This window comes from Zalophus californianus, chromosome 4 (assembly GCF_009762305.2).
Source record: "Zalophus californianus isolate mZalCal1 chromosome 4, mZalCal1.pri.v2, whole genome shotgun sequence".
NCBI classification, from domain to species: Eukaryota; Metazoa; Chordata; class Mammalia; order Carnivora; family Otariidae; genus Zalophus; species Zalophus californianus.
The window spans coordinates 110,450,806-110,476,942 of record NC_045598.1 but is presented as its reverse complement, the minus strand read 5'-3'; the positions used below and the strand labels follow the sequence as shown (position 1 = coordinate 110,476,942).

General features: G+C 41.4%; 1 pseudogene; it reads left to right on the top strand.

Annotated features, from left to right (window-relative positions):
• The first annotated feature begins 6,748 nt into the window (after window positions 1–6,748).
• On the top strand, window positions 6,749–7,492 carry LOC113912866 (annotated as a pseudogene).
• The last annotated feature ends 18,645 nt before the right edge of the window (window positions 7,493–26,137 follow it).

The following is a 26,137-nucleotide window of genomic DNA, read 5'->3' as shown; positions in this document are numbered from 1 at the left end:
CCTAAAAATTAAATGATATATGAAAAGTGATTTGTGCCCATGCCTTCTCTTACCAATTTTATTTTATTTTATTTATTTTTTTATTATGTTATGTTAATCACCATACATTACATCATTAGTTTTTGATGTAGTGTTCCATGAGTCATTGTTTGTGTATAACACCCAGTGCTCCATGCAGAACATGCCCTCTTTAATACCCATCACCAGGCTAACCCATCCTCCCACCTCCCTCCCCTCTAGAACCTTCAGTTTGTTTTTCAGAGTCCATAACCTCTCATGGTTTGTCTCCCCCTCCGATTTCCCCCCTTTCATTCTTCCCCTCCTGCTATCTTCTTCTTCTTTTTTTTTTTTAACATAAAATGTATTATTTGCTTCATCTCTTAACAATTTTAATCCTCTGCCTCAAACTAATTCATAAATTAAAACACTTCTTCCCAGAGACTCATTTGTACCAGGTAACAATATACTAAGAAAGAGCAATTAAGTTTGGCTATGACTTAGTGGTACATGAACTTTACTTGATTTATAAAAATAGCAAGGCTAACAAGAAATTTCTCCCAAGAGAAAGTATGGTTTGGCTTTTTGTGGCAACAAAACTCATATATGTATTCACATAAATGGACATCTCCATCTCTCTGTGTGCAGTTAATTTTTCCCTAAGTATATTTAACCTCTACATTTTTACCTAGAAAATTCCATCTTATAATTTTCAGTTTAGTTTTCCACTTTTATTATTCATTTAATAATCTGATTCTATATCCATAATATTCACACTAACACCCTTTCTGTATCTACAAATGTAGTAAACATATACTGTCATCTACACAATGATGCAGCAATTCCATGACTAACTATTTATGCAAAATAACTAAATGCATATATCCACAAATAGATTTGTACACAAATATTCATAGCAGCTTTATTTATAATAGCCCCAACCTAAAAATAACCCAAATGTCTATTTTTTTTTTTAAGATTTTATTTATTTATTTGAGAGAGAGAGGCAATGAGATATAGAAAGCACGAGAGGAAAGAGGGTCAAAGGGAGAAGCAGACTCCCCGCTGAGCAGGAAGCCCGATGTGGGACTCGATCCCGGGACTCCAGGACCATGACCTGAGCCGAAGGCAGTCGCTTAACCAACTGAGCCACCCAGGCGCCCCCTAACCCAAATGTCTATTAACAGGTGAACATTTTGGGGTATAGCCAACAATAAAATACTACTCATTGGTAAATAGACATGAACATACAACATGGATAAATCTCAAAAAATATACTGAGCAAAAGAAGTCACACAAAAGAGTGGATACAGGTAAATGAAATGTGAGAAGAAGCAAAACAATTTTATAGTTATGGAAATCAAAACAGTGATTGCCCACTGAGGGGCTGGGACTGTGGACCAAAATAAAGGAACTTTCTTGGGTTCTGGAACTGGAACTGTTCTGTATGTAGATTGTACACACATCCACACACATATGAACTGTCAAACTTATAGAATTATAGACTCATGCCCTTAAAGGGGGGCATTTATTATTTAAAAACTATATCTCATTAAAGTTGATTTAAAAAATATTCATCAGTAGGTGAATGGATAAGCAAATTATCATATATTCATACAGCACAAGAATATACAGCAATAAAAAGGAATAGATTGTTGCCATATGCAACCATAAGAGAGATGACTCTCCACCAATTTGCTGAACAAAATAAACCAAGAGAACATCGTACGTGCTTGCATGTGTAGAAAGCTTAAGAACAGGAAAAATTGATCTGTGTGATAGTGGTTTCTCTGTCAGGTAAATATATTTCTCCAAATGTATTCAACTGTGTACAGGTCAGTGCTTTATATCTCAATAAAAATTATATTAAGCCAAGAAAAAGATAAAATTTCAAGTTCTGAGAGAAAAACGGAATGAATGAACAAATTTATTCATACTATACTATCTTTGGTATAAAAAGACACAAATTTGAAGTTTTACTTATATGGAGAAAAACAAAACAAACAAAAAACAAAATAAAATGCTTCTGAAGCATGGACTACGAAATGTGAGAAAATCAGAAAAGCTGCTAAGTCTGGGGATTAACCTGAGAGGCCCAGGGACAGGGAAGGGGAGAGCCCAGTCACTGTGCTTTTTGAATAATGTACATTATGTATATTGTGCTTTCAAAAATATAAATATATATAATAATTAAAAAATTGCATTGAATGTTCTAGAAAGACTCAGTGAAGGCAAATCACTAATATTAAATTGTGGTATAGACAAATATAAAGGATTGAAGAAAAATCATAAAAACCAAGGCACATTCTGATTTTCATTGCTCCATGAGTCATTTAAAATTTGATCCACTTTAAAATAAGTAAAAGTGCAAATCATTATGGCTGTGTTTAATGCAATAACCATAGGTAAATGCAGTTAGTCTTATAATACAAAAGGATAATATCTATTGAGAACTCAAATTGTGTCACAAATTGTTCCTTAGCTTCATAGGTAATAATTATTTATTCCTTATAATACAAGTGTTACTAGAATTATCCTAATGTTAATATAAAGAAACTTTATTAATATTATGTTATATCCTAATGTTAATATAAAAAAACTTTGCTTTAGCAAAGAGAAGTTAAGTTAGTTGCAAAGGACCCCCAAAAGAAATCGCATTTAAGCCAAGCTGTATGGTTCCTATCCAATACTGAAAGATTGAGGAATGAATAAATGTTGGTATGACTTAAGATAAAATATTATGTTATGGAACAGGGTCAATGTTTGTAGATTTCATTGGGACTCCAATTCACATTTCTCTGCCCACTTCTGATCTCAGGCACAGGGGCGAAGGACAGACTCATCTAGGCCCTGGATGAATAGGGTCCTCAACTTACGTGGCAAGGTATTCATTTTACTCTTTCTGTGTAGGTGCTTTGGTCTTCCTGTTCCTCACTTCTGCTTCTTAGAATCACCTCCAGTCTCTAAATAAACTACTTGCACCAAAAGCCTTGTTACTTTTGATGTATCCTGAGATAAGTCACATTTATGAAAGGGTTAAGGTCTGTGTATATCATTTAGTGATTGTCCTCTGGAGCCAATGCTAATTCCTAGTTCTAACTGCATCAGAAAAGAAACCCTACTTTTTCTCATCTTACAGAGATTGCCAAATGCAGATCTATGGACCAGTTACATTAGAATCATTTTGGATGCTTACTAAGAATACAGATTTTTTGGGAGGAAATGTTTTAGTCACTCACCATTAAGAATGCTAGCTGTGGGCTTTCCGTAGATGTTCTTTATGAGGTTAGGAGGCTTGTAGTTTGTCCTGTGTTTCTATCATAATAAGGTGTTGAATTTTGTCAAAAGGTTTTTTTTGGCACCAATTGAGATGATCATGTGTTTTTTGTTCTTTATATTCTTTGATACAATATATTACCTAAACTGATTCTTTGATTTTAAACCACCTTGCTTTCCTGGGATAAATCTCACTTAGTCAGAATGTATCATACTTTATATGTTGCTGGACTTGTCTTTCTAATATGTTGAAGATTTTCTGTCTATATTCATAGACAGATACTGGTCTGTAGTTTTTCTTGTGTTGTTATGTGCAGGGATTTTTGTTGCTTTTCATCACTTGTTTATTTGGTTTATCTGCTTGTTTTTTGGTTTGTTATTTGGTTAGTGCCTTAGCTGGACTGACTGTTCACTGGGTTCTATTTCCACATAACATCTGATGTCACTCCCCAGAATGCCCAGCTCTGCACATGGGCACGGTCACCTTGGCATGATAGTGTTTTTGCTTTCTCTTTGACTCTTTCCCTAATCTCTCTTGTTAAATTGGCAGCCTCTGATGTAATCACACCGGTTGTTAGCTTCCACTAACTGCTGGCTAGTTGCCCTAACTGTTTTCAGCAATGCGCTGGAACATAAATCTCTCCACGGTCTGATCAAATTTAATTCAAGTTTCTTTGCAGTGGTAGATTTTAGGCGAGTTTCTGAAGCTCATTCCTACCCCAGGATGGCTTTTCTTGCTTATCTCCTTCCCTGGATTTCTCTGGTAACTACTAACTGACTATGGTTTGATTTGTTGCTTTTGCAGAGCTACCAGCGTCCTCTTAATTGCTCTCCTCTCTACTGTTTTCAACAACATCCTTAGGTATGAGCTTCCCTATGTACTTTTCCAAATTAAGTTGGTTCCCTTGGGGAGAGCTTCAGAGCTCTCTGTTCTCACAGCCTGCCTCCCACCCTGGGCAAAGTCTGTGAGTCACGGCTCTAGGGCATGGGTACAGTAGCCCACTTCTAAGTGATGCCTGTCCTTTTGAGCAGAGCTCTGGGCAGGGTATTGGCCTCTGTTGGTCTTGGTTTGTCTGTACTGGTGTGGAACCTCTACCTTATGAGCAGAATGTGGAGAGGTGGATGGGGCCACTGTTCTCACCCTACTGTTCCTGGAATAGAGTTTCCGTTCTCTGTGGGGGCTATGTGAAGGAAGGATCTCTCAACCAGTCTTAGGAGAGGGAGCCCTGTGTTCTAAGCTGACTGTCTAGGAGTAGAGCTTCTGTCATGCTGAACTGATGGGCAGAGTTGGGTAGGTCAGGGCTCAAATGCCACATTCTCTCACTGTTCTTACTGAGATTTAGTAGATTTGAATAAATGTTTCTCCACTTGCTGAATGCCCTTAAGACAATGTACAGAGATATTAGTGTTTTTTTTTTTCCTATCATTTTCACTAATTATGGTTGTTTGACTAGAAAGATGGTCTATGGGAATCCTCAGTCATCTTTTGGAAGATGAAAGATTCATTTTCTTTTCATTTTATGTGAACCTTTTTTTGTTTGTTTGTTTCTGGCTATCCTCTTGGATTATTTCTTGCACAGTGTCCCCTCAAGAGCTCTGTTATGACTCTAGTAGAGCAAGGGAAATTTTATCAGAACCCACTCTATTTTTACCAAAGACAAAGATAAATATGCATTTGTGTTAAAATTTTTCAGTAGAACACTGGTTCTCACAGATTAACCATTTGCTGAGAAACACAAAGACTGAAGATACAGTCATTTGTAATTCTGCTTAACTTCAAATTTGAAACTCAAAGACTTGGAGGTTAATGCTCAGGAATGGGTAAGTTTCTGAGAAAGCAGTCACCTAACATTTTCATCCAAGGGAGTTTTATTGTACTCTAGTTATCTATTTTTCTAAGGTGACAAATGAAATAAACAAAAACTGTTTCTTTGCAAAATGTGGCCCTCATATGAGAAATAAAACTTGGTTATTTAACATATTATAATGTGCATAGGTAACACATCACTATCATAAATATTAAGAGAAAGTGTGTATCCTATAAAACATTTTCACATTCTAGAATTTGGCCTATCAAAGATATTGGGGTAAGTTAATTCTGACATACCTGGCTGTTTATTTACCCGGTGCTTTTTCTAAAGATAGGATCCTTTGTGAATCTCTCTGAATCTCATATGCCAAACAGAGGTCTGACCTATTGCAAGTTTTTATTAAGCATATGTGAGAGTGGCTTTATATCAAGGTTTAGTTGGCACAGTACCAATTTTAGACAATAAGACAAACATAGCATATAATCTTCCAGTACCAGATTTTTTTTCAAAGCTCAAACCCATGAATTTCACAGATGACTAAATAGCTGGTTCTTCCTAGAAGATCTCTCTTCTAAGAGCAAAAATATGTAACTTAGTTTCTTTTCCCATTTTAAAAATTATTTCACAGAAACACATGCCCTATTATGGCCCAAAGAAAGAGAATGGTAATTGTTTAATCAGTAATCTTTCTTAATTTTTTAAAAAAGATTTATTTATTTATTCTAGAGAGCCATGTGAGAGATGGGGGACAGAGGTAGAGGGAAAGAGAGAGAAGTAGACTCCCCACTGAGCACCACTCATGAGACCACCACCTGAACAGAAACTAAGAGTCCCACACTTAACTAACTGAGCCACCCACCTACCCCATCTTTTTTTTTTAAAGATTTTATTTATTTATTTGAGAGAGAGAGAATGCGAGATAGAGAGCACGAGAGGGAAGAGGGTCAGAGGGGGAAGCAGACTCCCCGCTGAGCAGGGAGCCCGATGTGGGACTCGATCACGGGACTCCAGGATCATGACCTGAGCCGAAGGCAGTCGCTTAACCAGCTAAGCCACCCAGGTGCCCTACCCCATCTTTCTTACTTTCTTATGTCTGTCTGGAAAAACAAATGTTCTTGGTTAGAACTTTACTCAACTTTAATTTTTCACAGATAAGATGTTACCCTGAGTTTGAGTTTCATACTGCAAAGTCTTTTTCAAAAAAAAAAAAATGGAGCTATATATGTTATACACCCTGGATAATTTAATAAAATTTATATTTTAAATATCTATGAATTTAGGAATGAAAGTAGACAGATATATGGATATAGATAGATACAGATAGATACAGAGGTAGACAATCCTATATCTTGAGATTCTAGCTCTACAAATAACCCCAAAATGGAGTAAAAACACTTGACAAAATTACCCATATTTTTTTCCTAAATGACTTTTGGCCATTAAAAAACCCTCATTTATTTGTGGCACAATGGGATTTTATCTTACAGTTAACATTTGCACCATCTCTGAGCTCCAATTTCCTCATCTACATAAAGGATAACTTCATAAAAACCATCTTGTGTTAAAATAAGAATTAAGTTAGGCGAATGTGCAGGCGTGGCTGGGACTAGACAGCCACTCCAGAATCTCCGCTAGTTACACTCTCTTTGCACCAAGGTGCCGCCATGGCCACCTACAAACTGGTGCTGATCCGGCAGAACGAGAGCACTTAGGACCGGGAGCACTGCTTCAGCGGCTGGTACGATGTGACCTGAGCCCGGCTGGCATGAGGAGACAAAGCATGATGGCCAGCTGCTGTGAGATGCTGGCTAGGAGTTTGACATCTGCTTTACCTCAGCGCAGAAGAGAGCAATTCGGACAGGGCTGGATGCCATTGACCAAATGTGGCTGTGGTAGTGAGGGCTTGATGCCCCAGTGAGCAGCACTATGGGGCTCTGACTGGCCTCAGCCAAAACTGCTGCCAAGCACGGCAAAGCCCAGGTAAAGATCTGGAGGTGCTCTTATGATGTCCCACCACTTGGGATAGAGCCTGACCATCCCTGCCACAGCAACATCAGTACGGATCACAGGTGTGCGGAGCTCACTGAATATCAGCTACCCTCCTGTGAATCTGAAGTCCACCACTGACAGAACTCTGCCCTTTTGGAATGAAGAAATACCCCAGACCAAGGAGGGCAAAAAGGTACAGACTGCAGCCATGGCAACAGCCTGCTGGGCATTGTCAAGTGTCTGGAGGATCTTTCCAAAGAGACTATCACGGAGCAACACCTGCCAACTGGTATTCCCATGCTCTATGAATTGGTCAAGAACTGGAAGCCCATCAAGCCCATGCAGTTCCTGGGGTTGAAGAGAAGGGGGGTAAAGCCATGGAAGTTTCAGGGGCTGCCCAGAGCAAGGCCAAAAGGTGAAGAACAGGCAGACTCCTTGCCCAAGGACACCCTCCCTGCCCATCCCATTCCTCTGCACTTCTTCCCTGCACATGTCACACTAACCACATCTGTAGGCATCTTAAGTTTTAGCTGCAGATTGGGACTGGTGGCTCCTAATTTCATTTAGCCATTTTGTCTCTTGCATCCACTCCCTTCATATAATCTAATCAGAATGGCACTTCTGGGGCATGGGCCTCGGTCCAAACTGAGTGAAGACTCTTATCCAAGAGTAGAGAGTTAGTAACTCTGAGGTTTTTGCTCTTGCTCTGTTACTAAAGACCTGCTTGAGTTGGGGATAGGGAGGAACCAGGCTAGGTGTGACCAGTGAGACACAAGAGAGCCTCTTTGTGTTCCCAGGAGCCAGTCCTCTACCACTTTGTAGTTTCTGTAGTCAAGTGACTGTCTGGGGGGGCTCTTTTTTTTTTCCTTTTGTAGACCATGTCCTGCCTTTTCTCTTTGTGGGCAGGATTCTCTCACCAGCAAGAATAGAGCCCAGGGAAGGGACCCAAAGGAAAGGAAATCGCATTCTGTTTATAGCTGGAGAATCAGAGTTCCCGTTTTCCTTCCTGCTCTGTGCAGGGCATCATGCCAGGAACTGCTGCTTTGCACTGTCTCTTCTTTCTCCCTGGGGCTGGGCTTGGTATAAGTTCTGGTGCCGATGCTTCAGCCTGGAAGACTGAGCTTGGCACCTCTACCCTTTCAAGCACAGCAACAAAGAAGCCACCAGTGAGCATGGTCTTGGGGGAGGCCCAGAGGTAGTGTTCAGGCCCTGGAAAAGTGCCAACGCCTCCGTGCGGCCAAGATGGTAGGACAGGAGTTAGCTTGAAGATGAAAGTAACGTGCATGGTGACTGAAATGATTATTTCACCTCTGACCCCAGAAGAACTGGCTCCAGAATATTGGGATCAGTCTGAATATTTTATGTGTTGCATTTACTTTTACAAAAAAAAAAAAAAGTGTACACACACACACACACACACACACACACACACACAAAACAAAAACCTGTCACGAGTTTCTAGTGGCTGTTGAAATATTCCCACATGTGATCATCCCAAAATAAGCTACTCCTCACACCAATGTGGGATAAGCAATTTGACTTCTAGGCCTAGGTTCATCCTACTGTGTTTTAGAATCCCTCTCCCCCACCTTAATGTTTTTTTTTTTAATTATTATTATGTTATGTTAATCACCATACAATACATCATTAGTTTTTGATGTGGTGATCCATGATCCATTGTTTGCATATAACACCCAGTGCTCCATGCAGTACGTGCCCTCCTTAATACCCATCATCGGCTAACCCATCCCCCCACCCTCTCCCCTCGAAAACCCTGTTTGTTTCTCAGAGTCCATCGTCTCTCATGGTTTGTCTCCTATGGCAGTGAAATGCCTGTTGATCATGTCTAAGTGTGTCTTTCACTCTGTCTGTTTCTGATCATGCTCTGGTTTCTCTTCAGATCGCATAAATCTTTCGCCTTTTACTATCTGTTTCTGATCATGTTCCAATTGCTTGGCCCTGTCACTTGGGCCCAGTACTGATTTTGAGTGTAACTGTACTAAATCTTTTTTCCAGATCAGTATAATAAAAGAGTGATGTGCAATAAAAAAAATGTGTGTGTACATATGTATATATATATAAGAATTGTTTGATAACATATGTGGTGCTTGTATCTGAGTACCTATCATATAATACACTATCAATAAATATTACCTGATATTATTTATTATTGTCATAATGGTAGATATCCTTGAAAGATCTGTTGAAATGTCATTTTTCCATTATTTTCATCATTTCCTGTAATGCCAACATAGCTGTAATTTGGAGTATTATCTCACTTTCAAATACCTCTTTCCATTTGTTTTTAAATTCATTTGTTAAGAAAAAGTAATTCAGGGATGCCTGGGTGGCTCAGTCGGTTAAGCGTCTGCCTTTGGCTCAGGTCATGATCCCAGGGTCCTGGCATTGAGTCCCACATCTGGCTCCTTGTTCAGCAGGGAGCCTGCTTCTCCCTCTGCTTGTGCTCACTTTCTCTCTCTGACAAATAAATAAATAAAATAAAATAAAATAATAGAATAATAAAAAATAATTCAAACATTGACTTCCTGAGACAGAATAACATTCCTAAGCTTGGAAAGTAGTTTATTCTGGGAAGTGCAGAGAATAAGAGAAATAGCAATTAATATTTATCACCTTTATTTCAAATTTCCTATATTTTCCAAATTTTCAACAGGTTTAAATAAAATACATATTTTCCTACCATAAGTTTTTAACCCTATATATAAATAGTCAATGGTGCTTTTATCTATATATAAAATTCCCTTACTAAAATTTTTAGTGATCAATTTTTTTATAATATAGAAGAAATATATAGTAGCTTTACAGAGATATAATTCATATATAATATAAGTCATCCATTGAAAGTATACCATGTAATGGTTTTTAGTACATTGACAGAGTTGTGCAATCATCACTATAGCCAATTTTAGATCATCCAAAAAACAAACACTATTCTCATTAGCACTTACTCCCCACTTCCTCCTAACTCCTCCAGCCCTAGGCAACCACCACATTATTTTTTGTTTCTAGATATTTGCCTGGGCAAAACATACAAATAGATATTTCTTTCAATTGTTGTACATGAAATGCCTGTCCATTTATTGAGGGCTTTTATTTTTTTTCAACAATGTTTTATAGTTTTCAGAGTAAAGTTTTGTACATTTTTTGTTCAATTTATTCCCAAGTATTTTACTCAAGCAGTAAGGGCTACCCGGAGGAATAGCTCTGATGGTCCAGATCACCCAGACCAGTTTGAGCCAAATCCCTGACTCATGCCTTCTCAGATGGACCATGGAGTGACCAGTGGCATGACCAACAATTACCTTTACCTCATTATAATACTAAATTCTCTGCTCAAGGAGGAGCACAAGCCTCATTTATGTAACGCACAATGTATGTATAGGCGTGTTTCCTTAAGGAGCACGGGTGGCCTTATGCATACAATGACAAAGCTTCCCTATCTAAATATTCATCCAAACCCCAGATAAAAGGAATCCATTCACCCTTGCTCAGAGAGTCTCGACTTTGGAAGATATCACCCGTAATCTCCTTATTTGCTGCAAATAAAGTTTCCTTCGAAAGAAAGCTAACCTGGTGTAGTTCTATCTCTGACTCACCAGGGAGCAAATTCATGTTGGTTCAGTTACAAAACCTTACGAAAAATTTCAGGTTTACCACATATTTTTTGATCATCTTCCCATAACTTACCTCCTCCTCTTCTAACAGAAGTCCAAAATTCCTTTTCCTTCGTCTGGCTGGCCTAAGACGGTTTATAAGCCCCTCTATATCTGCCTGCCTTGTGAAGCCATGTTTTTTCTTTGGCAATCCCTGCTTCTGCAAACATACCTAATTAAAACTGCATTTACCCTCTATTATTAACATGTCTTTTATCAGTTTGATTGGAAGAACTGAGCCATTGAACCTAGAAAGGTAAAGGGAAGAAGGGTCCACCCTGCTCCAAAACAGAGTAGATAATCCCCCTGACACCAGATCTCTTGGGACATGGATCAGATTGCCCAGGATCTTGGGACCCATTCCCACCTTTGCTGTGTGGGAAGCAAGACACCTGGGAATCATGATTGCTGGACAGGCCCATAGTCTCATGGGGGCTAAATGGGGTCTAATAGTAACAACAGTTCAAACTTCCTCATCAATGAAGCAATGCAGAGAAATGCTGCTTTAGAAAGATGGCTGTCTGAACTAGAGCAGGACTTATCCAGCAGGCCAAGAGAACCTGATGCTTGCTGGCAAGTACAGGAGAGCAAATGCTTTTGGGTGAGCCGCTGTCACTCAGCAACCAGGCACCCTAAGTTCTGTCCACAGGTCTGGGACTTGTAGGGATAAACCAACTTTCAGTGGGGTCTTCCATGGGACTCACAGCAATGCCAGCTTCCACCCTACACCATAACACACATCAATCTTCCCCTAAAGCCAGACCTCATCAAACAACTTAGCCTTGCCAATCAGCACAGGGCTGGGAAGGCCACTGATGAGAGACACCTGGGAGACATGACTCCCACAGAGGTGCTGAGTATCACACAGGCACAGGGCCATAAGGGGTTTGACTCAAAGGGTTTTCCCTCTCTGAAATAGGAGAACTGTGGGGCACCCCTAACTCTAGGAAAATGGCCTGCTGGGCTCAAGCAACACCTGTTCACATAGGCCTAGAGGTCTTGGAAACCTGAGGGCAGGAGGTACCTAGGAGCAAAGTGTGCATACTATGGCCACTCTAATCCAGCAGTCAGGCACCCTGCAATCGGTACCTGGGTCTGCAATGTACAGATATTCAGGGCAACACACGAGTACTCGTGGGAGACAGCTAAGGACCACAGGATCTATCCTGCTCCAACACAAAGAGGTAATTCCCCTATTACCAGGTCTCATGGGATCTTGGAAGCCATTCTGAGCTTGACCAGGGCTAGGTAGGACAGTGAACACCAGGGAATCACAGTCACCAGAGAGGAAACCAAGGACATCTGGGTCTGACAGTACCAAATATTCACACTTTGTCATCAAAGCAGCAGCATGAGAAACAGTGCTCCAGGAAGACAATAGGGTGGAACAATACAGGCCCTCTCCAAAGGCCAAGAGGGTCTGGCTGACAGGAGCTAACTGTATGTATGACAGCTACTATGACTCAGCCCCCCTGTCCAGGAATTGTGGAGAGATTGAAGCACCCCAGTGGGGAATTCTGGGATACTTCCAGCAATACACAGTTCCATCCCACTCCCAAACCCAGCTATCTGCTTTCCTGAAACCTGGTCTCACAGAAACTCCTTAGCCTGGCCATCATGGGCATGCCAAAAGTTAACTGATGAGAGGGAGCTGGCAGAAATGACTCCCAGAAGGGCTTGAGACTCACCCACGCAAGGCCTCAAGGGTTTGCCCCAAATGACCTTTCCCTCTCCACATCACAGGCGCAGCACAAGGAGCCCCTAGCTCCAGCAAAGTGGACTGCTAGGCTGGGCACCCCCAGTACACACAGGCCTAGAGTTCTATGGGGGACCTGACAGCAGGGGGTGGCAGGAGCAAAGTGTGCAGGCCTGGGTGCTCCAAAGCCACAGTGGGATCCCTGGGCTTGGCTCCCGCCTCAGGGGCATGTTCAGTACATGTCTGGGAGATAAGTGGGAACTTGTGGGGTACACATGGGGCCAAAAGGGCCCCTTCTGTTCTTAAACACAGTGGCTCGTTCTTCTGACACCAGATCTCCTGGTATCTTAGTAGCCATTCTGGGCCTAAGTAGGGCTGAGATGTGAGAACCTGGGAATCGTGATTGCCTGATAGGCCCTCTAGCCCAGCCAGGACAAGATGTCCATATGGAGTCTGACCATAACCGTTATTCTAATCTCTTTTCTAGTGTATTAGTGTAGGGAAAAGCTGCCTTGGGAAAGATGTCTGGTGAGTAAGAGTGCACTCTATCTAACACCTGGTGTGGGCCTGAAGCCTGGGGCAGGTGCACAGAGTGAACTGCAGTGCAAGAGCCACTGTGACTCAGCATCCAGGCATCCTGGCACCGACCAGTTCCTGGGTCCAGGGATTGTGAGGATAGACAGGTGCCCCCCTGGGGACTTGTATGGGACTCACAGGAATGCCCAGGTGCACTCTCTCCAAAAAGAGTTACCAGTTCCCCTGAAGCCAGGTTTCATGGCGACTGCTTAGCCTTGCCATTCCTGGCTGGCAGAGTTCACTGATGAGCGACCCCCAGGGGATCTGATTCCTACAGGTGCCCTTTGCATCAGTCCCCAGGCACAGGACTATGAGGGATCTCACTCAAAAGCCCTGCCCTTCTTGTCTTTGGAAGTGGGGTGTGGGGCACTCCTGGAAATAACGGGATGGACTGATGGGCTGGGGTGACCCCTCTTCATACAGACCTAGAGGTATGGGGAACTTGAGGGCAGGAGAGTAAGTGAAAAGCAAGTGTGTATGAGTTAGCTGATGGCAAACCCAAAGGCAGGCTCCCCAGGATGGGTTGGTCCCCAGGTCAGGGCTGTGTCAGGAGAGTTGGGGTGACAATCAGGAACCTGTAGGGAAAACAAGGGGCTGCTGGGGTCTCTCTGGCTCCAAAACAGAGTGGTTAATTTCCCTGGCAGCAAATCTCTCAGGATATCTGAACAAAACTTACAGGATCATGGAAGCCATTGCAAGCCTGACCATTGTTAGGTGGGATGGGAGATACCTGGGAATCGTGATTGCTGGACAGGCCCTTTTGGGGTATGACAGTAACCACCATTCAAACCTGTGGTACCTGTGAAGCAAAGTGTGCATGTGCCAGCCGCTCCAGCCTGTCAGCAAGGTCACTTGGAATCAGTCCCTGTGTGAGGCCGCACAACATGAGGAGTCATGGAGGACAAATGGACTGCAGCGAACAGTCCATCCTGCTCCAAACAGTAGCTAATGCCTATTGCCAGATCTTGTAAGTTTTCAGACCAATAATCTTGTGGGATCTTGGAAGCTATTCCAGGCCTAACCGTGGTCCCTAACCAACGTGGAATGGAAGACATCTGGGAGTTACAGCTGCCAGACAAGCCCTTAGTCCCATAAGGACCGCAGGGCCAAGTTACTAAGTAACTTGTTTTGGGCAGCAAATTTGTGCTCAGAGACTGAGTTTGTCTTTACAATTTATTTAACACAGGTTTGCTGTGGGATTTCAGAAGTCAATAACATACAGGAGGATAATGTCAGTTAATAAGACAATAAATAAGGGGCGCCTGGGTGAATCAGTTGGTTAAACATCTGCCTTCAGCTCAGGTCATGATACCAGGGTCCTGAGTTCGAGCCCTGCTTCAGAATCCCCGCCCAGCGAGGAGTCTACTTCTCCTTCTCCCTCTGTCTCTCTCCCCTGCTCATCCTGTCTCTCTCTCTCTCTATCTCTGTGTGTGTGTGTGTCTCTGTGTCTCAAATGAATAAACAAATATTTTTTTAAAAATAAGCCAATAAATAAATAACATTCCAGGTCAATGATAGATTAATCACACTGTTGTTCCAGGCAAGTGTTGGTGAAAAGAATAAAGTCCAAATTTAGCTGAGGTTTACCTTTATATAAGTTGGTCCTTGGGAGATATGGCTTAGCCACCCAAGGGCTGTGTCTAGCTGCCAGTGCCAAAGTAAAAGTCCCCTGTAGCTAGAGCACATTGCTAGGGAACTAGGGTGCTGGTTCTGACCAGGGAAATGATCTTCCTCAAGGGTCCACACTGTACAGTTTTTGTCTCTGCCAGTAAGGGAGTCACCTTTAGCACAGGGGTGCTGAACCCCCCCAAGGTCTTCCAAGAGCTATTTGCCATTAGCAAAGAGCCACCCTGCCCAGACCAAACACTCTCAGATGTTCTTCACCAACTCTCTGTATTTATAGTCTAAATGTCCCCTTGCCACAGTTGTTTCTTCATGTTTTTATTGATAAGTGCCAGCAGGGCTCCTCAGCAGCTGAGCTACTGAGTTTTAAACTGAACAGATGAGATGATGACATCCTGACACAAAGCACTTCATTGTTATATCAAAACAACCCTTTTCTTTTGTCTTTGTCATAACTAAGTGGATTAAAACAACTTCATCTAAATTATAAACAAGTGGATTTGAAATCCTATCAGACCAATACACGACAGTAACCACCTCCACTCAAACCCCCCTGACAGAACGGCAGTGTGGAGAAAGGCCACTCCAGAAAGACTGCTGGGGAGGCTAGGGCAGTCCCAATGCTTGCAGGCAGCTGCAGGGCGGCAAACCGTGAGTCCTCCTGCCACTGTGATGCAGCATTCGGGCACCCTGGACCCATCCCAAGACCTGGGATTGGTGGGGATGGACAAGGCTTCTGGTGGGGACTCCTGGCTGTCTCACAGCAATGCTAAATTCTGCCCTGCTCCAAAACAATGTTTGCTGTTTTCTTGAAGCTAGATCTCATGAAAATCCTGTAGCCTTGCCACCCTGGGCACAGTCAGGAAGTGCACTGATGAGAGACACCCGGGGCACGCGATGCCCAGAAAGGCACTGAGAATCCCCCAGGCACAGGGCCACAAGAGGTCTGACTCAAATGATCTTTCCCTCTCCATATCAAGGGTGTAGTGTCGACACCCCTAGCTCCAGGAAAAGAGCCTGCTGGTGTGAAAAGGCTCCTGTTCACACAGCCTGGAAGGGCTAGAAACCTGAGGGCAGGAGGTACCCAGGAGCAAAGTGCACATGGGCTGGCTGCTCTGACCCTGAAGGCAGGCCTCCCTGGGAACAGTCCATAGGTCAGCGCCCTGATGGAATGAATTAGGGCAACAGCTTGGGACTTGTTGGGAATGGGCCTGCCCGTTTCTTCCAGCTCCAAAACAGAATAGCCAATTTGCCTGACACCAGATCTTGTGGGAACTTGGAACATACCTCGCTGGATCTAGGAAGCCATTTGGAGCCTGACCATTGTTAAGTGGGATAGGAGATAACTGAGAATCATGATTTTCAGACAGGCTTCTAGTCCCATAAGGATAATAACCACCATTCAAACCTGAGAAATAGAGCAAATTTAAGAAACCTGTCTAGAAAATAACTGTGGGTAGGGTTATTGATATGCAAAGTTGATTGGAATCAAATATATGGTAAACTATCCAAGTCTCTGAGAGTTTTCTTGCCCAAAGAATCCATCAGCTGGGACTAAAAGAGAATGTGACTATGTAAGAAATGAAAGAACCATTGGTTCCCAGCCTTCTATCGGCAAAAATAAGGCCTGGAAAGCTGCTTAGTCCCCACGGAGGAAATATGTCCTAATGCCTATTTCAGACGCAGCCAAGGAGGATAAAGGAAAAGGAAGAATTTCCCACGGTGAGGCTGGAACCATGGAGATCAAGGCCCTCCAGGAAGAAAAATTAAAGCCTAAACAAGGCACAATTCCACCTCTTGAGTGGGGGCCTCCAAAATGTCTGCCCCAAGGAACATTATCCTTGGGCTGTTCCTAAGGAAGAGGTGAGAATATGTTGCCTTTGGCAGGGACAATGAGCTGAACATGTGGTGACAGTACAGATTTAGTTATAATTAGTGTTATTTGTCAAATAGTTCTGGCTTTAACCCTTGGAGAAAAATGATAGGATTGGATTTCCTTTTGATTGGGTAAGGTCATGTGACTCATTCTATGGCCAGATGGTTTGGAGGAGTATTGATGTGTGTCACTTCCTGACCAGGACGTTTAATTACTCTTACAATCTCCCTGGATCTTTTGTTTTTCTTTTCTCTATGATGGGCAACTGGACCCTGGATGTCTATAAGGAGTAAAAACTCCCCTTCACCCCATCCACTGGCCTCCAGAGGTCTCCTCAAAATGGGCATTTTACATAGCAAGAAATAAACCTCTGTGTTTAAACTACCAATATTTAGTATTTTTTTCATTCTTTTTTTTTCTTACTGCAGTCCAATTTACTTAATCTTGAATGATACATGAGTCCTCCACTTCCAAGGACCTTTTACCTGGGTAGCAAGATAGACATGCCAATGAATAGATGTTGTATGAGTTAGGACCCCAGAAGAAAATAGATTTCACCCCAAATGTTTAAAAGTAGGGATTACTCACAGAGTAGTAGGGACTATGCACAGAGTAAATGATCAAACAAGAGATGATGAGGTACACTGAGACTAGTGAGAGCAGGAAGCCATCACCACACTTGGGGTTGAAGGGACAAAGGGAGGAAATAGAGATATTGAAACCAGGTAGGAGCTGATGCTCCAGAGGAAGGCTGCCTGGGGACTCTCTCTTACCGAAGGAGGCATGATTGAAGCAAGGGAGGAGACAAGAGACACCAGATTTCTTTCTCCTGCTACTGTACCTACTGCCTCATACCTAGCCAGTCAGGAGTCTGGGAAAGACGTTCCACATGGGCTAGGCTTCTTGGGTGTGGAGAAGAGTAGAGAAGAAGCCTTGGGTAGGGAATGGGGAGGGGTTGGTCAGAATGACCTTGTGGGTGCTCTGATTAAAGATTTAGAGTATCAGGTAGGGTGTTTTCATAAAAGTCATGAATTCTGTTGAAACAAGACTTAAAATAATTTTATAAATTTTTATGCTCAAGAAGCACTTGTGTAGAGCAGTAGCATTATCTTTGTGAAATGATTTCTAACAATATTTAACTCAGAAATATTGCTTAATTAGTAATTGTGCTACATGTCTATGTTAATTGGAGAAAAAAAAAGATTTAAGCATATTCTCAAAGTACTCACTCCTGAATATATTTTTTAAAAAGAAGCTCAAAAAGCTGTATGAAAGAAAGAGAGTAAAAATCTAAGCATTTGCAGTCAATGCACTTAGAGATAAAAACCCTCCCTTAGCTTATTTTACATGCTCACTTGCCAACTAACTCCACAACAGCCCTATGGGTTCCTATTGGGCAACAGTATTGTTGGTACTTACACTAAAGAATTGTCATTTTAATAACTAGCAGAAAATTTCAGTCTTTCTACTTTGACCACATGTGACAATGACCTTCCAGGAGTCAAAACATTAAAATGAAATGTATTGTCACACACATTAATGCAGACAAGTTACTATTACAAAACAGTCATAACTGAAGTTCCCTAGTTATTATAGAATTATAACATAGTTTCTAAGGATTGGTGTTTAGATGAGAAACAAAACAAGTTGCCATAATAAATTGTTGTAAATAAGTTGTTAATAATAAATTATTTGTAAACTGTCCCTACAGTTATAAAATAGATTAGCCAAATATGACCCAGTGTTTGGAAGTTCACCTAAAGCTGTGTCCTGTGGAAATTACACAGCTGTGAATCAGGCAACAGTCCCTTTTCCAAGTGAGGAGTAAATGAGCCAGAGTGAAAGATTCCCTGTGTGTTCTTTGTTCTTCATATTGGCTCTTTCATGTTTCCACTGATAGGTATAAAAACCACATGTCAGCAGTGGTGTTCTAATCAACAGTGGCATTCTTGTGGCTGTGGGCCATGGTCCCAGTTGCATATGAACTAAGGTGCACTGTTTCTTTTGTGGGGAATGGCCATACTGTTGTTCGGGAAGTTTGTTTTTCTGACTTCCCCAAGTGTAGTTAGAGTCACTATTCCATCCTTCTGAAATATCATTTCAGCCTGGTGAGGCACAGACGTCTTGTGTAAACTCTTCCTTACTCTGGTTCCCAAAAGACTTCTATGCTCACCCATGAACCTGTTAGGGCTGGGTTGAGAGCTTATTCCAGTGGAGCAGGCCTGCAACTGCACACTCTATCAGTCATACAGTAGGGTGGAGGCAGGGGCCAAGTGTCAACTGAGGACACAATGAGGATACAAAAAAAAAAAAGAGCAAGACTGTGCAGTTATGGGGTATTTGACCAGAGACCTGTGGAGGTGGATGACACACCACTCATGAGCTTATCCCCCCACCTACCACTCACTTCCCTCCGCAATGGTGGGATATGACTGGTGATACAGAAAAGAGGTACCTAAAGCCCTGCCTTTCAATTGTAAGCTGTGTTAAGAACTATTTAGGTATCTGATCTCACAGAAATCCAAAATAATTGCATTGTTTGTAGATTTCATATTCTTTTAAAAATCTTTCTGGGATTTCAGATGTTGGGTGTCCGATTACTTACCCTCCTGGTCTCAGATGCAAGATTATGAAGAGAAATGAGAATAGGTAGGGGTAAGAAGATGATTGAAATGAGTCAGGTAACAGATGAAGATGAGTTAGTCTGATCCCTGAATTAATATTTTAGGGCTATGCAGAAGCATTTTCTTCCCTCATTTCTCCTTCTATTTAAATTCAGAATTTTTACCTCTAAAAAGATACTTAAAATCTTTTTCTTTCCATATTCATGTTGTATTTCATGATCATCATTCTTTTCTTTTTTTTAATTTTTTATTGTTATGTTAATCACCATACATTACATCATTAGTTTTTGATGTAGTGTTCCATGATTCATTGTTTGTGCATAACACCCAGTGCTCCATGCAGAATGTGCCCTCTTTAATATCCATCACCAGGCTAACCCAACCCCCCACCCTCCTCCCCTCTAGAACCCTCAGTTTGTTTTTCAGAGTCCATTGCCTCTAATAGTTCGTCTCCCCCTCCGACTTACTCCCCTTCATTCTTCCCTCCTGCTATCTTCTTCTTTTTTTTCTTAACATATATTGCATTGTTTCAGAAGTACAGATCTGTGATTCAACAGTCTTGCAAAATTCACAGTGCTCACCATAGCACATACCCTCCCCATTGTCTATCACCTAGCCACTCCATCCCTCCCAACCCCCACCACTCCAGCAACACTCAGTTTGTTTCCTGAGATTAAGAATTCCTCATATCAGTGAGGTCATATGATACATGTCTTTCTCTGATTGACTTATTTCACTCAGCATAACACCCTCCAGTCCAATCCACTTCATTGCAAATGGCAAGATTCCTTTTGATGGCTGCATAATATTCCATTATGTACATATACCACTTCTTCTTTATCCATTCATCTGTCGATGGACATCTTGGCTCTTTCCACAGTTTGGCTATTGTGGACATTGCTGCTATAAACATTGGGGTGCACGTACCCCTTCGGATCCCTACATTTGTATCTTTGGGGTAAATACCCAATACTGCAATTGCTGGGTCATAGGGTAGCTCTATTTTCAACTGTTTGAGGAACATCCATACTGTTTCCAGAGTGGTTGCACCAGCTTGCATTCCCACCAAGAGTGTAGGAGGCTTCCCCTTTCTCCACATCCCCGCCAACATCTGTCGTTTCCTGACTTGTTAATTTTAGCCATTCTGACTGGTGTGAGGTGGTATCTCATTGAGGTTTTGATTTGGATTTCCCTGAAGCCGAGCGATGTTGAGCACTTTTTCATATGTCTGTTGGCCATTTGGATGTCTTCTTTGGAAAAATGTCTGTTCATGTCTTCTGCCCATTTCTTGATTGGATTATTTGTTCTTTGGGTGTTGAGTTGGATAAGTTCTTGATAGATTTTGGATACTAGCCCTTTATCTGATATGTCATTTGCAAATATTTTTTCCCATTCTGTCGGTTGTCTTTTGGTTTTGTGGACTGTTTCTTTTGCTGTGCAAAAGCTTTTTATCTTGATGAAATTCCAACAGTTCATTTTTGCCCTTGTTTCCCTTGCCTTTGGCGATGTTTCTAGAAAGAAGTTGCTGCGGCTGAGGTCGAAGAAGTTGCTACCTGTGTTCTCCTTTAGGATTTTGATGGACTCCTGTCTCACATTTAGGTCTTTCAACCATTTGGAGTCTATTTTTGTGTGTGGTGTAAGGAAATGATCCAGTTTCATTTTTCTGCATGTGGCTGTCCAATTTTCCCAACACCATTTGTTGAAGAGACTGTCTTTTTTCCATTGGACATTCTTTCCTGCTTGTCAAAGATTAGTTGACCATAGGCTTGAGGGTCCATTTCTGGGCTCTGGATTCTGTTCCATTGATCGATGTGTCTGTTTTTGTGCCAGTACCATACTGTCTTGATGATGACAGCTTTGTAATAGAGCTGGAAGTCTGGAATTGTGATGCCAGCAGCTTTGCTTTTCTTTTTCAATATTCCTCTGGCTATTCGGGGTCTCTTCTGGTTCCATACAAATTTTAGGATTATTTGTTCCATTTCTTTGAAAAAAGTGGATGGTATTTTGATGGGGATTGCATTGAATGTGTAGATTGCTCTAGGTAGCATTGACATCATCACAATGTTTGTTCTTCCAATCCATGAGCATGGAACGTTTTTCCATTTCTTTGTGTCTTCTTCAATTTCTTTCATGAGTCTTTTATAGTTTTCTGAGTACAGATCCTTTGTCTCTTTGGCTAAATTTATTCCTAAGTATCTTATGATTTTGGGTGCAATTGTAAATGGGATTGACTCCTTGATTTGTCTCTCTTCTGTCTTGTTGTTGGTGTATAGGAATGTCACTGATTTCTGTGCATTGATTTTATATCCTGCCACTTTACTGAATTCCTGTATGAGTTCTAGCAGTTTTGGGGTGGAGTCTTTTGGGTTTTCTACATAGAGTATCATATCATCTGCAAAGAGTGAGAGTTCGACTTCCTCTTTGCCGATTTGGATGCCTTTGATTTCTTTTTGTTGTCTGATTGCTGTGGCTAGGACTTCTAATACTATGTTGAATAGCAGTGCTAATAGTGGATATCCCTGCCACGTTCCTGACCTTAGGGGGAAAGCTCTCAGCTTCTCCCCATTGAGAATGATATTCACTGTAGGTTTTTCATAGATGGCTTTTATGATATTGAGGTATGTACCCTCTATCCCTATACTCTGAAGAGTTTTGATCAAGAAAGGATGCTGTACTTTCTCAAATGCTTTTTCTGCATATTGAGAAGATCATATGATTCTTGTTCTTTTGTTAATGTATTGTATCACGTTGATTGATTTGTGGGTGTTGAACCAACCTTGCAGCCCAGGGATAAATCTCACTTGGTCATGGTGAATAATGCTTTTAATGTATTGTTGGATCCTATTGGCTAGTATTTTGGTGAAGATTTTTGCATCCATGTTCATCAAGGATATTGGTCTGTAATTCTCCTTTTTGATGGGGTCTTTGTCCGGTTTGGGGATCAAGGTAATGGTGGCCTCATAAAATGAGTTTGGAAGTTTCCTTCCATTTCTATTTTTTGGAACAGTTTCAGGAGAATAGGTATTAATTCTTCTTTAAATGTTTGGTAGAATTCCCCTGGGAAGCCATTGGCCCTGGGCTTTTGTTTGTTGGGAGATTTTTGATGACTGCTTCAATTTCCTTAGTGGTTATAGGTCTGTTCAGGTTTTCTCTTTCTTCCTTGTTCAATTTTGGTAGTTGATACATCTCTAGGAATGCACCCATTTCTTCCAGGTTCTCTAATTTGCTGGCATAGAGTTGTTCATAATATGTTCTTATAATTGTTTGTATTTCTTTGGTGTTGGTTGTGATCTCTCCTCTTTCATTCATGATTTTGTTGATTTGGGTCATTTCTCTTTTTTTTTTTGATAAGTCTGGCCAGTGGTTTATCAATCTTGTTAATTCTTTCAAAGAACCAGCTCCTAGTTTTGTTGATCTGTTCTACTGTTCTTTTGGTTTCTAGTTCATTGATTTCTGCTCTGATCTTTATTATTTCTCTTCTCCTACTGGGTTTACACTTTATTTGTTGTTTTTTTTCTAGCTCCCTTAGGTGTAGGGTTAGGTTGTGTATTTGAGACCTTTTTTGTTTCTTGAGAAAGGCTTGTATTGCTGTATACTTTCCTCTCAGGACTGCCTTTGCTGTATTCCAAAGATTTGGAACAGTTGTGTTTTCATATTCATTGGTTTCCATGAAATTTTTAATTCTTCTTTAATTTCCTGGTTGACCCATTCATTCTTTAGTAGGATGCTCTTTAGCCTCCATGTTTTTGAGTTCTTTCCGAGTTTCCTCTTGTGATTGAGTTCTAGTTTCAAAGCATTGTGGTCTGAAAATATGCAGGGAATAATCCCAATCTTTTGGTACCGGTTCAGACCTGATTTGTGACCTAGGATGTGATCAATTCTGGAGAATGTTCCATGGGCACTAGAGAAGAATGTGTATTCTGTTGCTTTGGGATGGAATGTTCTGAATATGTCTGTGAAGTCCATTTGGTCCAGTGTGTCATTTAAAGTCTTTATTTCCTTGTTGATCTTTTGCTTAGATGATCTGTCCATTTCAGTCAGGGGGGGTGTTAAAATCCCCCACTATTATTGTATTGTTGTCAATGTGTTTCTTTTCTTTTGTTATTAATTTCCTTATATAATTGGCTGCTCCCATGTTAGGGGCATAGATATTTACAATTGTTAGATCTTCTTGTTGGATAGACCCTTTAAGTAGGATATAGTGTCCTTCCTCATCTCTTATTACAGTCTTTGTTTTAAAATCTAATTTGTCTGATAGAAGGATTGCCACCCCAGCTTTCTTTTGGTGTCCATTAGCATGGTAAATGGTTTTCCATCCCCTCACTTTCAATGTGGGGGTGTCTTTGGGTCTAAAATGAGTCTCCTGCAGACAGCATATCGATGGGTCTTGTTATTTAATCCAATCTGATAGCCTGTGTCTTTTGATTGGGGCATTTAGCCCATTTACATTCAGGGTAACTATTGAAAGGTATGAATTTAGTGCCATTGTATTGCCTGTAAGGTGACTGTTACTGTATATTGTCTGTATTCCTTTCTGATTTAGGCTGCTTTTAGGCTCTCTCTTTGCTTAGAGAACCCCTTTCAATATTTCTTGGAGGGCTAGTTTCGTGTTTGCAAATTCCTTTAGTTTTTGCTCTTCCTGGAAGCTTTTTATCTCTCCTTCTATTTTCAATGACAGCCTAGTTGGATATAGTATTCTTGGCTGCATATTTTTCTCGTTTACTGCTCTGAAGATATCATGCCAGTCCTTTCTGGCCTGCCAGGTCTCTGTGGATAGGTCTGTTGCCAATCTAATGTTTCTACCATTGTAGGTTACAGATCTCTTCTCCCGAGCTGCTTTCAGGATTTTCTCTTTGTCTCTGAGACTCGTAAGTTTTACTATTAGATGTCGGGGTGTTGACCTATTTTTATTGATTTTGAGAGGGGTTCTCTGTGCCTTCTGAATTTTGATGCCTGTTTCCTTCCTCACATTAGGGAAGTTCTCTGCTATAATTTGCTCCAGTATACCTTCTGCCCCTCTCTCTCTTTCTTCTTCTTCTGGGATCCCAATTATTCTAATGTTGTTTCGTCTTATCGTATCGCTTATCTCTCGAGTTCTGCCCTTGTGATCCTGTAGTTGTTTCTCTCTCTCTTTCTCAGCCTCTTTATTTTCCATCATTTGGTCTTCTATATTGCTGATTCTGTCTTCTGCCTCATTTATCCTAGCAGTTATTGCCCACATTTTTGATTTCACCTCATTAATAGCCTTTTGATTTCAACTTGGTTAGATTTTAGTTCTTCTATTTCTCCAGAAAGGGTTTCTCTAATAACTTCCATGCTTTTTCAAGCCCAGCTAGTATCTTTAAAGTCATGATTCTGAACTCTAGGTCCGACATCGTATTAATGTCTGTATTGAGTAGGTCCCTGGCAGACGGTACTACCTCTTGTTCTTTTTGCCGAGGTGATTTTTTTCGTCTTGTCATTTTGTCCAGAGGAGAATAGATGAATGAGAGAACAAAATGCTAACAGGGTAACAACATCCCCACAAATATACTCTATAGAAATCAGAAGAGACCTGAAACCAGGGGAAAAGAAAGGGAAAGAAAGAAAAAAGAAAGGAGAAAAAAAAGATAAAAACAAACAAAAACAGAACAAAACAAAACAAAACAAAAAACAAAAACAGAATATGATCAAATATGATCAGGCTAATGCATAGATCAGTGCCACACACTAGATTTTGGGCATATTTTGGTCTGTTAGAAGAAAGTGCCTCCTAAAATTTTAAAGGAAGAAAGACATATATGTACAAAATAAGGGTTGATACAATGAAGGGATGGAAGATGACTGTAAAGATGAAAATTATAAAAGATTTTATAAAAGGAATTGATAAGATAAGAAGTTGTTTGAAAAAAGAAGAAGATTTAAAAAAAAAAGAAAAGAAAAGAATAAGGGAGAGAATGTGATCAGGCAGGAGACTAGAACAAAGCCATATACTAGTGATTTAGGGTATATTTTGATCTGTTAGAAGAAACTGTATCTCAAAATTTTAAAGAGAGAACAACTTATATATATATATATATATATATATGCCAAAAATAAGGGTAACTACTATGAAGGGATAAATTTTCTAAAAATGAAAAATAAAATATGTTTTTTTAAAAAAGGGATTGCTAAGATGTTGGTTGAAAAAGGGAAAAGGAAAAATTCAAAAAAAAAGAAAACAGTTAAAAAAATTAACTTTGAAAAACATGAATCATGGTAAAAAAGCCATGAATTCTATGTGCAATATTCCCTTAGTGCTGGAGTTCTCCCGTTCTCCTTGATTGGTAAACTTGGTCTTGGCTTGCTGGCTGTTCGTGCTGATCTTCTGGGGGAGGGACCTGTTGCTGTAGTTCCCAAATGTGTTTGCCGGAGGCAGAATTGCCCCACCCTTGTTGGTCCAGGCTAAGCAATCTGCTTGGGTTTGCTTTCAGGAGCTTTTGTTCCCTGCAAGCTCTCGGTACAGCTTTGGAGGACCAGAGTGAAAATGGTGGCCTTCCTATCTCCGCCTGGAGGAGCTTAGAACTCAGGGCCCTGCTCCTCAGTGCACCCCCAGAGAAAAGCAGTCACTCCCGTCTCCCCGGTCTCCGGCTGCACTCCATGCTCACCCGGCCTGTGATGGAGCATTTCTATCTCTGGCACCCAACCCCGTGTGGAGTCTCCAAACCCAGCAAATCCCTGCAGTGCACTCCTGCACCACTCTTCCCAGGCGAGGAAGGGGGGTCTCCCCGGATCTGCCACTTGTTGGGTCCCTGCTGGAGGAGCAGTGGCCTGAATGGGCCACGGATCACAGTTTATGGCAACCCTGAGCTGAGAGCCCGTGCCTCAGCTCCGTCTCTGCAGCCAGCTTCCCCGCTCTTATACCTGGGAGCTCTGCTGCCCTCAGGCACCTCCGGTCTTTCTGTGACCCCGAGGGTCCTGAGATCACACTGTCCCGCTAGGGTTCCACGCCCAGCTTATCCACTGGAGCGACATCC